Consider the following 13,351-nt stretch of genomic DNA (forward strand, 5'->3'; position numbering starts at 1 on the left):
CTATCATTTGGGAAGGTTGATCTAAAAAATTTGAAGAGAAAAAGGCCTTAAGTTCTTGGCAAAAACTCTGAAATGAAAACTCAGTAAAATTTGAAAGCTCTCAAAAAGTTAATTTTAGCAGAAACTGAAATTAATCCTGAAGAGAAATGTGCCTTTAAAATAAGCTGTGATCTCAAAAAGCTCTCTGATGACCTCAGATTTTTAATAAATATGGGAAAATGTTAAAGACAAAAACAACAATAATGAAATAACTAGAAAAAAGGTAAAAACTATTGTTTGGTTACTATTTCTGTGTGGTGGTGAAATCTGAAAATACCATTAAAATTTACACTCATAAGTTAAATCCAATAAGATGAACTTTACACAAGAGTACAAAAAAACTCTAGTCCAAAAAAAAAAAAAATCATTGTGTGTGAGAGTTGGCTGAGTTCATCTGATTGAATCTATGCTTCTTAGACCCTCCTTAAAGTTGTCTTGGCAATGGGACTCTTACTCATGCAGACAGGAGGAAAGAGAGGAACAATAATGTGGGCTTCAGCAATGCAGGTTCTAGTTAATTCCATTATATCAGAGAGCTGGGGAAGAAGTTTGGGAGAGGTTGTACAGTGGACAAAAGATGAGCTCAGTAATAAATTATAATGGATACTAGATAAAAGGGAGTTCACTGAACCTAGGCCTTCAGAAACATCTCAAGTGATCTAAATCTGTTATATCTACTGTAGATATGGTGATGGTATCAGTAAACGAGGTCTTCGTGTGTCTCTATTGCCTCTCCCTGTCCTCGTGACTTGCATTATTGTATGGGAAAGAACCTCAGGTCTGGGAAGTATAGAGCTCATTTTCCTGACACCTTTGGATAACAAGCTTGAATTATTTGCCAGTGTGGCAGCTTGTTACCTTCATTTCTCTTCCTCTTCTTGTTGCTACAAAGGAAGTTCAAAAACCACCTGGGGGGATTTGGAGAAGTAGCCAGGGTCTTAGGGAGCTTGTAAGTGAGATCATGGAAATACTGTCAGTTATTTTCGAGAAATCTTGGCAAGTTAAGAGAGGCTCTTGGAGGCTGCTCATTAGCAAATTTCAGTCCAATTTTACAAACTGGAGAGAAAAAAAGTAGATTTCACAAACCTAAGTCCTCACCAATGGCAACTGTTCAAAGTCTAGAAGGGAATATGAAAAGTGAGGTAGATTGGAAGAATCTGGAAGAGAAAAAATAGTAATGAAAGAACAATCTGTGTCATACTCAACCCATTTCTTTGTTTTACTATGTCCAGTGAGTAAAGGAACTGTGGTAAATGGGTATCTTCAGCAAGGTTTTGATAAGGTTTCTCATTATTTTTTTAGAAACAAGGCCGATTAATACACCTTTGTCCAGGACCATATAGAAGTACATTAAATAACTATATTCAATGGATTTTGATCTTAGGAGTGATATCACATTGTATAGAGATTTCTAGATGGGACTGCTAGCTCTCCATTCTCAGCAAAGACATACAGAGTAGTTTCATCAATTCAAGAATGGTCAGGAAGGACAGTAAATACATTAGAAGATCAAGATCTGAAAATACCATTAAAATTTACACTCATAAGTTAAATCCAATAAGATGAACTTTACACAAGAGTACAAAAAAACTCTAGTCCAAAAAAAAAAAAATCATCACATTACTTAGATGGATACGACATGATTTAGCATTAGCGCATGTGAGTAATAACCAAATAATTTTTGTTAAGAGTAAGAATTATATGAATTATCAGGGCTATTTTTAACCAAATATAACTTTAGAAACTTTAGAGAGCAATAATGTTTAAAACACGTCTCTCTTCGTACTATCTGGAGAGACATACTTAGATGGCAACAGATGAGAAAGTGTCCAAAGGAGAACCACCAAATAATAAAGGTTAAAAAATTATGAGAGAGAAATATACTTGAATTTGGGCTGTTTATCCCAGAGGAGACTCAGAAGACATCCAATTCATCTCCAAATATTCAAAGAACTATCACGTGGAACAAGATTTAGATTTTCTGCCACAAATGATAACAGATCAGTAGGCAGAAGCAACAGAGATTTTGTGCCATATAAGGGAAAATATCCCAATAGAGAGGTCAAAAAGGGAAAGTGATTGCTCAGAGAGGTAATGTTCTCTGTCACCAAAAGTGTTCAATCACAGACTAAGTAACAATTTGGCAAAGATGTTGTCAAAAGGATTCAGTTCTGCAAGGGATAATGGTCAAATCTGACTCATCATTGGAATCATCACAGGACATTAAAAAAAAATGACAAGAGTCTTGATTTTTACCCTCACCTATACTTTCAGAATTTCCAGGGGTGAGGGAGTTTACATTTTTAAAAAGCATCCTAGGTGACCCAGATGACGATTCAGGTTTGACACACACTAGATATCCCTAAGTTCTTTTCCCAGTCTGAGATTCTGTGATCAAGGCAATCAGATGAGTTGGCTGTCTGAGGCGCCTGGGTGGCTCAGTCGTTAAGCGTCTGCCTTCGGCTCAGGTCATGATCCCAGGGTCCTGGGATCAAGCCCCACGTCGGGCTCCCTGCTCCGTGGGAAGCCTGCTTCTCCCTCTCCCGCTCCCCCTGCTTGTGTTCCCTCTCTCGCTGTGTCTCTCTCTGTCAAATAAATAAATAAAATCTTTAAAAAAAAAAAAAAAAAAGATTAGTTGGCTGTCATTAAAGCCTATGGTAAAACAAAACAAAACAACAATGGAACATTAATAAGAATGAAAATGGGGACATACATGCTATCTTACAACTAGTTTTCTAACCTAAGGTTTATATAGTACACAGTAATATTTCAAGAAAATTTTTTTCAAGTCTGGTTAGTGATAGTGTGTCATGTTTATGTTTCTCGCCAGATATACCAGTACATGCGAGTATACATATGTATTTGTGACAATGATGTGGGTTTTGAAAACAATAAAGACTTGATAAAATGTTCAAAGCCTCTACTGACAGCTTAAAATAAACCAATTTTAAAATAAAGATTTCAGGGTAGATATTTGTTGGGGAACATCATTGAGAAGACGTGACCTCCAGGCAACCTGTGAGCTGAACCCCAGCATTCTGAGACCCCTTACCCCCTCTCCTGTCCTGGATTGTGGGGTCTGCTTGCCTTTCCTACTCCCAGAGGCTGCTCCAAGGACATAACCTTGAGCAAGTGTGCAGTCTTGAGAACATCTGCACAGGATACATGACTGAACCCAGTTAAGACCTCTTTATCAACACTTAAGATTTGGTGAGTGGGTGCAGAATCCATTCATCTTGCTGTCACCCAAGATAACTATGTGAGTTCTTTTTGCTTATTGAAACTGCCATCTACCAACCTGGGGTGTCTGGCTTCTTTCTTCAGTCTCTCCCTGCCTCCCGCCTAAGGGGGCTGCTTTCAGATTGCACCAAGAAGCTCCCGAGAGGGTTGTAAACCAACAATACTAAAAAATGTGAACTTCGGTTTTTAAGTTTTAGTGGTTGCTATTCCTTATGTTATGTGAACCTTTTACTGTAGAACAATTTTTGTATTACCCAATCACTGACATTTAAAGAAAGAGGAGGGAAAAGAGGCTAGCAATCTTTATTAAGTACCTACAGTATGGCAGGAACTTTATAAACAATCCCATTTAATATTTAAAACAAGTCTCTATAACAAGAAATCTCCTCATTTTACAAACGAGGAAACTGAGGCCCTGTCAGACTCCAGGATTTCGTTTCAAATTCAATCATAATATTATAGACTCCAATGAATCACATTTTATCTATCACAGTGAGATTGCAAGTGTTTGTGGCATGTTCTCATCCATTGTAGATAATTGGTTAATTCCAGTTGTACATAATTGTGCTGTTAACTTTAATTATATAAAATGTGAACTTGGGCAGCTATTAAATTCTTGTGTGTGAGTTCTCTTGTCTTAAAATGTGGATGATTATAAATATATTCATTTATATAGACTTAATTGTTGCAACCTTATGAAGTGTGTAGATTTATCATCATCTTTATTTTAGGATAAGGGAACTCACACACAAGAGTCAATAGCTGCCCAAATTTACCCCACTCATGTAGTGGGGCCAGACTTTGATTCTGAATATCTGACTCAAGAAACTGCACTGAGCACCATCTGATATGCTGCCTCCCTAACTCTGTAGAAACAAGAAATACAAATAAATAACACTATTCATGAAACATAGCAGTTTTTTTTAAAAATACATCTCTGAAGAGATGATTAAGTTTAATTCAATATATTCTATCCTTTTATGGCACCTACAACATATATTGTATACATAGATGTTTAAGATTTTTAGCGATAAGCTGATAATATATTTGTTACTAAAAATGTGAAGTTCTTGATGCCGATGCTACTTGATCCTTCCGAGCTCCTACTCTGTGTACCTCCTTTTGATCCTCATTCTTCTACTCCGATATTTTTAGTCCAAATAAGTAGAAATGACAACCAAAAAGCTCTGATAGAGATGAGGCTTGAGAAACGATTTCACAAGGTTATTGGCTCATAGAACAGAAGGATTTGCGCCTAAGCCCGATCAGTGCTGATGATATGAACGTGCTGTGAAGCCTGGGCGGACAGAATGGTCAGCGAGTGTAAACGTATTCAAGACTTAAGACCACTGGATCAAATAAGTTATTCTGAGGCTTTATCAATAATAAATAAATCACTGTCTCGTCTGTTAATCTTAACAGACTAGAAGTTCGCAGCAGCGTCTAAATGCCAGTCAGCTAGAAAAGGCTTGCCATCTGTGTTATCTCTACAATACATACAGTTTCTAATGTTCAAATGCACATAAGAATTAAGAAAAGCATCTTTACTTGCCAAAATTGAGAATCACAGGTTTACCTGAAGTATGTTTTGTTTTGTTTCTACTCAGTGAAGTGGGGATGCCAATGAACAAGTTAAGAATGGTCGCAACTGAAATCATTTTTGTTTTTTGTTTTTTCCTCTGAGACCAAAGAAGGGGACTGTGTTTTGCTGGGACCACTGCCCTTACTTAGCATGTGAGTGGTCTCCAGTGCACGGAGCAGGACGATGCCCCCTTCCCAGCTTGCTCACAATGAGGTGGCCTCTGCCCTCGGGCTGACAGCAAAGCGGTGGCCGGCTGATCGGGTGGCAGCCGTGGTCACTGGGTGGCTTGTCCTCAAGCACCCCGACCGGCCCTCAGCACAACATCCCCTCACTGCTCTTCATCAGGTGTCTTTTTAGTACAGACTTCGTGAGCCCAAGGGGACAGTTCACTCAGTAGGAGGTGTAGCGCGGAAGGGTTCCTGATTATTTCCCTGTAAAAATGCAATAGGAAACTGGAAGAGGAGTGTAGTTATCATCTCAAAAGACAATTGAAACAGACACCAACAGAGTGAAAAACCTCACGTGTATTTGACCAAATCAGCCAAACTCACCAATGCAATGAAAAAAAAAAAAGAATCCAAAGAAGTCCTCAAATCACCTGGCATAAAAATTTTGAAAACAAACTCAAACACCCACAGGCTAAAACTGACGGACTCAAATAGGTAACTTTTCAATTCGTTTTGCTAGGGACATAGAAATATGAGCTAACAGCAAAGAAACAAAATCGTCTCCCCCAAAATAATTTTAAAAATCCCAGTGGTAGTACACAACACTGCTTATGAAGACTTACCTTCAAAAAATTGAAATGGAGTCTGAGCAAGTATCCAGATCTCCCTACCAGTTTACAGGACATGCAGAGAGCAAAAGAACATGTGAAATGGCAGAGAGATGAAGTGGCAAAATCCAGATTGTGGGACACACTGAACCCAGTTTTTTTATCTCATAAATTGAAAGCGGGAGAAGGGAAACTATGAAAGATTCCTTAAAAGCCAAAACCCAATCCATTTCAATGTATGAGACTTATTGGAACAACCTGTAAAAAAAATCCAAGGTGACATTTGAGATAAGTGAATGTTGTTTGGAAATTTGATGCTATTGAGGAATTATTATTAATGTTTTAGCATGATAATGGTTTTCATGGCCGTTTTATCTTCTCTCTGACATTGCATTTTTCATTTTGCAGGTTTCCATTTGGCTTTTTGATCTTTGCTGAAACCTTTTCACACATATTGTTCATTTTCTCCTTTTAACACATTTATTATTTTGAAAGTCCCTCTCTGATCGTTGGAACACCTGGGCCATCCTATGTCTGGTCCTATAGACCCTCTCTTGATGATGAGACTTTTCTTATTTCTTCTTCACAGTATCTCATAACCTTTTTTTTAAAGATTTTATTTATTTGAGAGAGAGAGAGAGAGAGAGTGAGCAAGCGCATGAGCACAAATAAGGGGAGAGGCAGAGGGAGAGGGAGAAGCTGGGTAAGGAGCCTAATGCGGGGCTGGATCCCAGGAGCCCAGGATCATGACCTGAGTCAAAGGCAGATGCCTAACCAACCGAGCCACCCAGGTGCCCCTCTCATAACCTTTCATTGTATACCAGGCATCGTGTATAAAATACCAGTAAAAACTGAAGTAAAAGCATTAACTGTCTTCAGTTCTGCAGCCAATGTGGGTGGAGAAGCCTCGCTAAATCAATCTCATCTGTAGTTGAATTGGGTCTGGGGTTCATTGCTGCGGAGATTCAGTTCACCATGGGCTTCAGATGTTTGGTGGGCAGGACTTGAAATCTGATGATCTAGGGAGTGTTCTCAGTTCCTTTGCCCTACCCTCCACTCTCAGGAGAGCCAGGGTATAGTGGGAGGGTCTCTCTCAGCTGTCCCTTCCCTGTCCGGGGCACAGAGCTCAGCCACACATCCGCCTCCTGAAGGAATTCTCTCGGCTTCCGCTCTGCCCTCAGGCTTCCCCAGGTCCAGAGCGGTTGAAGGGGACCCTCTCAGCACACCTGCTCCCCCGCACCCTGTGGGCAACCCTCACTGTGCTTCAGCTGCTTTCTCTTGGTTCTGTCCTGCATCCAGTCCTGGACTGCTCACACATTGATGAGGAACCAAGGCAAAGAGGTGACAGGTGAGCCTGAGTCTCCTTGGCTGGGGCTTCCAGAGATTCTGAACTATCAAACCAATCTTACTCAGCCTTTAACACATTCCTTACAGTCTCCTGGGTGGTTTCGTGGTTTAAGTGTCTGACTGTTGATTTCTGCTGAGGTCATGATCTCAGGGTTGTCAGATGGCCCTACCCTGCCTCCGCTCTGTGGTCAGCATGGAGCCTGCTTAAGATTCTCTCTCCCTCTCCCCTTCCCTTTCCCTTTCTCTCTACCCACCCCACTCCCCAAAAAACATTCCTTAAGTCATCCTCTGCTTTCTTTTCACCCTATCTATGGTGGGGTTTTTTTCTTCCTCTCACTGCTCTACCAAAAATGAAAGCAGCCTTGGATCTCTATGCCCCTAAAGGGGCCATTTTAGATTTTAATGACATTTCACTATTTTCTAGATTTTACTTTATTTTGGTTACTTTGCACACTTGGATATGCACACTTGGATATATATATATATTTTTAATGGCTTTGTAGATTACCTAGTTGGCTCTTCATTTTAAAATGAGAACCACACTGTTCTACAACTTTCTACGTCTCCAGAGCAAGTGGAAGTTTCCTGGTTGAATTTTTATTCTTTAGAGATTTATAGTGAAATAAATGTTGATGAAATGATATGATGTCTGGGAATTGCTTCAAAATGGTCTAGTGAGACCGGATGGGTGGCATGTAGATGAAACGGGTATGACCACTCTTGGTACCATTGTTGACATGGGTGTTAGGTCAGTAATATTCTCTCTACTTTTGTGTATGTTTGAATATGGTTTCCATAATAAAAAGCTTGTTAAAATGGATACTGTAAAATGTTAATGCCTTGCTACCAGTGGGTCAGAAAATTATCTCTCAGTCCGCAGGGGCATATACAAAACGAAAACTAGTCAATTACAGAATTCAAAATGACAATATAGAAATGGGGGGAGCTAATATTGTTCTTTGTGTTAGGGCCAGATAGAAATCTCTCCCGAGGGTTCTCATAAATGGAACATTGGAAAAAGTAGTAACAAAAAGTCGATAACAACCTCCTCTCAGTGGAAACAGTGATGAATCTTTTAGAACTTTTATTAGAGCATCTTTCATAAGGGCTGATGACATTGCACAAAAGTATGATTCAGCAAAGACACTTCCAGTAATGACTGGAAGGAAGCATGAAAGGAGTTTGATACTGACAATATTCCCTTTCTTTTTTTTTTAAGATTTTATTTATTTATTTGTCAGAGAGAGAGAGAGGACACAAACAGGGGGAGCCACAGGCAGAGGGAAAGAGAAAAGCAGGCTCCTCACTGAGCAAGGAGTTGATATGGGGCTCCATCCCAGGACCCTGGGATCATGACCGGAACCAAAGGCAGACGCCTAACCGACAGAGCCACCCAGGCATCCCAGTATCACTCCCTTTCTTGACCTATAGTTGTAACATAGGTCTTTGCTTTGTGGGAACCTGTTGAGCTATGCATTTTTGATTTGTGAATTTTTCTGTATGGGAGATGTATTAAGCACACACACACACATATGATTAACAGAAAAAATGAATAGTTGTATGAGTCTTTATATCTTGATGGAGAATTTAGCAAAGGGAAATTGGGAATAATGAAGTGAAAATAATGCAACCATTTATAGGAAAGTATATAATCAATTAGCTGAAAGTTCAATGAAAACAAATATTCTTTACCATAGTAGACTATAACTGAGACTTGTTCAAGTATGAGTAAAGCAAATGCTATAGTTCATGCCAATGTTATACATATTGGTGTTATATATTAAAGGAATTAATATTACAATGAAAGCAGGCATTTAAAGAAAGGAACAGCACTTTAACTTGGAGAATGGATTCTATGTAGGCTTCTCCCAAAGTGGGTAACAATGAAAGAAAGATGGGAGAATATAGTAATGAAATAATATCTTAAAAAGGGGTATATATCCAGAAAAACTTTTTAAGAAATCCAGAAAAAAACCTTTCAAATTCAGAAAAACTTTTCAAGAAAAACATGTCAATCAAGAAATTAAATATTTATTTTAAAAAAAGAAATTAAATATTTATTAAGCACTTGCTCTCTGCAAAACACTATGCTAAATGTTAATAGATGGAGTGAGATACTATGTGTATGTATGAGAGAGAGAGAACGTTTAACCACCATAGAAACCAAAATATATTTATTGTGTTCCAAGTAGAAAAGATGTGTGCTTTACCAGGACTCATTTGAGGTAAGCTGAGTGAATTAGTAGAAGAAATAACATTTTTACTGGGCCTTTAAGAAAAACAGAAGAGAGGCAAAACCATGAAGGCAGAAAAGAACAAAACAAACTTGAGATGCAGTAAAGGACTGGTTTTGCTAGAGTACATCTTAATCTAGGAAACTGGAAAGAGAGAAGATTGGAATGGTCAATCAGGAACATACAGGAAAGGAATTTAATGTCTGCCAAGCAGTGGAAACTTCTTCCTATGGGAAGCCGTGCAATTTTTTAATGGAACAAAATTCTTTTTTTGTTCAATACTCTGACATGCTTTTTTTCCCCTTATTCATATGATTCTTAAAAATCATACCTTTAATTATAGTTCTTTGGGTGTAAGTAACTTTCTTCTCTACCTTGATTATAAGCTCTCTGCAAGCAGAAATAGTTTTATTAATCTTATATGCCATAGAATCCAGCATGTCTGCCTGGTTTACTGTGGAATAATGAGACTGGTACTTTTATAATAGTTGACAAAGAATATGAACACGAAAGAATCAGTAAAGGGAGTCACCAATTTTTTCTGAATTTGAACTAGAGTGGTAGCCATTGGAATAAAAATTAACTGGTAAATGAAGAAGGCATTGTGAACACACAGTCAGTCCTTGAATATATGCATCAAGAAATGATTCCAAAATGGATAGCTTGTAGAAACTTGTAGTATCACTACACTATGATGTCTTTCTCCTATCAAAAATAGCATGCATTTAGATGTTATTATATTAGCATGGCACTTAAATGTTACTCAATAATATATAGTCATGTAATGAATGAGTGTATGAGCAAATGTCAATTTCAGTTTTTTGGTATTCTCTTAATTTTAGTAGCTGACAAAATCTTTAAATAAATTTATATTATTTATATTTACATATTTGTGTTATTTATATTATTATAAACCCAAGTTCAAAAAGCAGATATAAACATTTTTCTTCTTACATAAATGAAACATGAACATTTCTTTTTTCTTATGGAATTAAATTCATTGTTCTAGCATATATTAAGTGGCATTTTATGTTAAGTATATTGGTAAGGTTATTATAATCCATATAATATATATAGTTATGATATATTTGTGATATAGACTTTAAAGCCCATAAGATCTTATATACAAGAAAAAAAATTGATATGTAGTATGTGTTTTTTATGTAATATATCCAATAATAAATCAATTTTTAGTTTTTATCCATACTGCCAGAAATAACCAGCCAAAATGTTGGGGGAGAAAATGGAATTATTAGGTTTGCAAGAATTTCAAAGCATGCTCTTCATGTATTCTTCCTGAAAAGAAAATTCTTTTCTATATATATATATATATAGTATATATATATACTATAAAGAAGTACTTTATATCAATATCACTGATACTGAAAATAGGGAAGATGTGACTTAAAAGAAATGATTTAAGAACTGATACCCACTAATAAGTAGTATTTAGGTAATCATTTTATCATTAATGGCTATATAACTGCATGTAAGCATTAAAGATTAATCTTGACAGAGAAGATACATAATGTAAACACAATAATTAATAATTGGGATCTTAAAACTCAGAGTATTTAAATAAAAATAGAGTGGTGGAAGAGGGATGAAAAATGAAAAGATTGCTAAATTTCTCATCTGTTATAGGGAGAATTGATATGTTTTGTTTTAACCTTAATGTTGAAATAAAAATAAAAATAAAGACACTATTTAGACATGAAAGCAAAGTCTAGGAGAATTATAACTATATTTTTCTAATTATATATAACTGTATGTTTTGTATTTTCAGTATCTAACTATCCATATCTTTAGAAATATTTTGTTTTTTTCTAGAGGCTTGGGGTAAAAGCTTATTTAATTTAGTGTCCTTCAGGTGTGCTTGGGTAGCTCAGTCAGTTAAGCATTTGCCGTTGGCTCAGGTCATGATCCCAGGGTCCTAGGTTCGATCTCCATGTTGAGCTCCCTGCTCAGTGGGGAGACTGTTTCCCCCCTCCCTCTGCCCCTCTCCCCTACTTGTGCTTGCTCTTTCTCTCTCTCAAATAGATCAATAGAATCTTTTTAAAAACCATGCTAATTTAATGTCCTTCATTCTTATATAATAACAACAAACATTTAGAGCTAGGAGTTAATCTTTGGCTGTATAGTTTGATAGGCATTTTCGTACTTCTTAGTCCCTGTTTCATAAATTATTTTTCATTCAATAATTAGAAACACAAAAGCAAAACTTAATCAATGCAACAGTGCAAACAGTACAGAAGCTTTCAAAACAAAATTTTATAGTTGCCTTTCTTCTTCAGTGTAACCATTGTTAGCATGTTGATGGGGTATCAGTTCATAATACCATTTGCTTATAAGTGCAAATATATAGAATTTTCTCAAATTTTATCATAGCATATATTTATTGATCTATTTTATTTTGTTGATTATGAAGATAATGGCAATATCTTTCTAATCCATCAAAATGCTGCCTTATTTTTAACAAATCACTGTAAAGAAATTCATATTATACACAAACTATATAACATTTATATTTATTCCCTGTGCCATCATTTACTGAATCATTCTACAATTGATAACCATCCAAGTTGTTTCTAGGTTTCTGTTGTTAAATTGTCCTTCATTTCTAAATAATCTGTAGTTGTAGTTGTAAATTTTCATTTTGATGCTGAGTTATTTAGGAGGAATTTCAAAAATTGTAAATGGTTGAATACTTATTTTTGTTATGAAATAATCCCTCAACATTTAGAAAGAATATCCATTCCCTGTGTTTGGTGTACAAAATTCAGAATAATTTTCTAATATCAGACTTGTGAATTGTTTTATCTGATTATTTGTATGCCGCTAGATCTACTCAAAAATTGAGAAGTTATTTAGCAAAGTTTCTTTGCTTTATATATTTTGATGCTTTGTTTTTTAATACATAAATACTTATAACTGGCTTGTCTTTATTGTGAATAGTATGTTTTACTAACATCAATATATCTCATTTATAATGCTTTGGTCTCAAATTCTATTTTATTTCATATTATTATTGTCAACCCAACTTACTGTATATTTTCCTATTAAATATTTGCAGATATTTACTTTTAACCTTTATTTCAAGAGTATTTCTTTAAGCAGTATATTGCACTTGTTAAACCACATCTAAGAGTCTTCATCATTTTTTTTTTCAGAAAAACAAGACTGTTTATTTTTTATATCTTATTTAAACTCAATTAATGAACAGGTAGTGTATCATTAGTTTCAGATGTAGAGTTCAGTTATTCATCAATTGTATATTAGACCCAGTGCTCATTATATCCTGTGTCCTCCTTAATGCTCGTCACCAGTTACCCTGTCCCCACACCCTCCTCCCTCCAGCAACCCTCAGTTTGTTTCCTATAGTTAAGAGTCTCTTACGGTTTATCTCCCTCTCTGATTTCCTGTTATCTTTTCCTCCCTTCCCCTATGATCCTCTGTTTTGTTTCTTAAATTCCACGTATAAGTGAAACCATATGATTGATAATTGTCTTTCTCTGATTGACTATTTCACTTAGCATAATACCCACCAGGTCCTGGGACGCCTGGGTGGCTCAGTCAGTTAAGCATCTGCCTTCAGCTCAGGTCATGATCCCAGGGTCCTGGGTTTGAGTCCCACATCAGGATCCTTGCTCAGCGGGACCCTGCTTCTCCCTCTACCTGCTGCTCCCCCTGCTTATGCATGCTCTCTCTCTCTGACAAATAAAATCTTAAAAAAAAAAATACCCTCCAGTTCCATTCACATCATTGCAAATGGTAAGATTTCATTCTTTTTGAGGGCTGAGTAATATTCCATTGTGTATATATATCACTTCTTCTTTATCTACTCATCTGTTGATGGACATCTGGACTCTTTCCATAGCTAGGTTATTGTGGATATTGCTACTATAAACACTGGGGTGCAGGTGCCCCTTCGGATCACAATGTTTGTATCCTTTGGGTAAATACCTAGTAGTGCAATTGCTGGGTCATAGGGTAGCTCTGTTTTTAATTTTTTGAGGAACGTCCATACCATTTTCCAGAGTGGCTGCACCAGCTTGCATTCCCATCAGAAGTGTAGGAGGGTTCCCCTTTCTCCACATCCTCGCCAACATTTGGTGTTTCCTGACTTATTAATTT

The sequence above is a fragment of the Callorhinus ursinus genome, unplaced genomic scaffold (genome assembly GCF_003265705.2).
Source record: "Callorhinus ursinus isolate GAN/ISIS: 27379988/994484 unplaced genomic scaffold, GSC_fseal_2.0 scaffold17, whole genome shotgun sequence".
In the NCBI taxonomy this organism is placed as follows: domain Eukaryota; kingdom Metazoa; phylum Chordata; class Mammalia; order Carnivora; family Otariidae; genus Callorhinus; species Callorhinus ursinus.